This window comes from Trichoplax adhaerens, genomic scaffold, assembly GCF_000150275.1.
Source record: "Trichoplax adhaerens TRIADscaffold_17 genomic scaffold, whole genome shotgun sequence".
NCBI lineage: Eukaryota > Metazoa > Placozoa > Uniplacotomia > Trichoplacea > Trichoplacidae > Trichoplax > Trichoplax adhaerens.
In genome coordinates this window covers 106,678-109,158 of record NW_002060959.1, presented here as the reverse complement: position 1 = coordinate 109,158, position 2,481 = coordinate 106,678, and positions in this window count along the sequence as shown.

Below are 2,481 nucleotides of genomic sequence, written 5' to 3'. Positions count from 1 at the left end.
AAATCTTGTATCACAAATTCGTGGATAGGCTGAAAATGTTAGCAATTACCTACGAGTTCTAAGGAAAGAGAGCTAGACAGCATTTCTAGATTACAATTCAGATTTCGTAGTAAAACGCTATCCTTTATAAAGGGCTTATTAACAACACTCCAATAATGTAAAATGCTATATTGTATAGCGTCTGCAATGAAATATAATTTGTTTACGTTAACGACGAAAAACTGTCCTAGTTACTATACAAAAATGTTTGATAATGTTTCAAGATTAATTTTCAGTTTTTCTTAAAGTCTAGTAACTAGAAAAGACGTCAGAGCGATAAGGATTGATATAATGCCTTCCATAGTTACTTAGTTGGTTAGATTTGTAACGTTTTGTATGATAGATTCCTATATTTAGTACTTATGAGACTACAAAAAAATTGCAACATAATGTGGGAGTTGTTGCAAGAAGTTAAGACTTTGAATGATCACTTGCAACAAACCTGGATCGCCTTGTAAATTGTAAGCTCTCTTATACAGTGCAGTTTTGATATGTACGAGTACAGTACGTATCTTACAATTAATAATACTAATAATTATAATTTATATACTTTCCTAAGTATCGTATTTGGGCCATTACATGCGAAACTGTATTACCGATACATGTATAGAATCATACTTTAATCGCAGCATACTCTTTAAGCACTGTGATATCTACTGTAGAGTAAACGTGAATTGGAGATGTTAGATAAGTTATTGTTGTCAACATGTTAAGTAGAAGTAAATTAGATATGACTTAAAAATAATACCGAAGTTTAGGACTGTTGACAATATTTATAATAGATTATATAAGTTAAAGTGATGCTTGTAATGATTCAAGTATATAAATTTTAGCTTTGTAAAATGTAATACTAATCATAGAATTTTTCTCTCGTATTAAGTTCTGTAAGTGTTAAGTGATGTTCTTTGCAATTTTCAAGTTATAAACAAGTTAGGTAACGTATTTAAGCAGCTATATTCACTGTTATTATCGTTCTTAGTTCTCCTTTCTTAATGTTATCGAAAATTTTTTCTTCATCCGTCAGCTGATTTTACTATTACATAGTATCACAATTGCTAGAAAATCAGCAATGTAATCTGTTATTATAAAATTCTTTGCGTGATTATATGGTAAGTAGAGTCAGTACGACAGATTTGTTACAGTTTGCATGTATGGAATTGCCCTAAAACGTGTTTTCGTGATGATTTGTTGATTAGGCCTTTATTTACGGTGATAAATAACTTACGGCGTTTTTTCTTTGGTTGATCGATGATTGCATGTGGCTGATTAGTGATATCCGTTCCTGTTAACAGGAAACATGTTTAATATGAGCAATACCAAATTATGTATTACGAAGATTGTACATGATATTGTACAGACTACAGTATAGCGAATTATTAACTGGAAAATTTATTATATGCACCATGAAAAAAGGAAAATTCCTAGATCAGATAGTACCTTGAATTCAGAATCGGTACTAGCCAAGAAATCTCTTGCCTGATACTGATGATAATATTTATTGCTTTTATCGCCTAACTAATTGTATCGATAACTCATAATACTTGGCGCTATACTCGTAAGTGTTTAACTTCCAGAAAAGCAACTTAATGTTTAATTACACTAAAGGTAGAATTATTAGCAGATTAGTTTGGTAAAAGCTGTAATGCTAAATACTTCCTCTATAAAATTAGTTACCGGTCTATTTTCTAAATTTACTCTATCAAATAGTTAATTCATTAGTTACTTCGATCAAACAATACAATCTATAATCTTAATTGATTTATTTATTTTCATGTCGTCTAAGCTAATATTAGACTAACACACATATTTTAGTCTTATGTTAGTAAGTGGCATAACCTAATCTTATATGTATGCAAGGAAACTAATTACGATGAATAGATGACCATTACTAACTTACCATCTTGATTTGAATTCTCAGCGTTTTGCATTGCTGTTCCTTCCTTTCGACTAATCTCAGATTCTTGCAAAATAGACCCAAGACGTATCAATTTGCGTTAACAGAAATGAGTAAAACATGCATTAATACCAAAATATTCGCTTTCTACTCATACATATTAAACACATAAGTTTGTTTAATAGGCTCAATGTAATACCCTTGTAGGTATTTTAACACTATTCGATCTTTAAATGAGCTCTATTTTAAGTGCATGCAAATACAGGAGCTGTAAAGTAGGGATTACTTTGATCGATGCAACAGATTCTATCAATTGACTTGCGATAGAGCAATTTTAGCTATCATAGGCCCTTTACAGCTAAAGTTTCGGAAAAAGCTGTACTTTCTAAATTACGAAAAAGCTATATTATTAATTACCGGTACTCGTTCTGTGCGTAATAAGCTGAAATACCAATTATTGATTTAGTTGAGTACAGTATAACAAAACTGTAAATTGAAAATCTAATTTCATTATGTAGTTGATGTACTATTCTCTACTCTGATCGTTT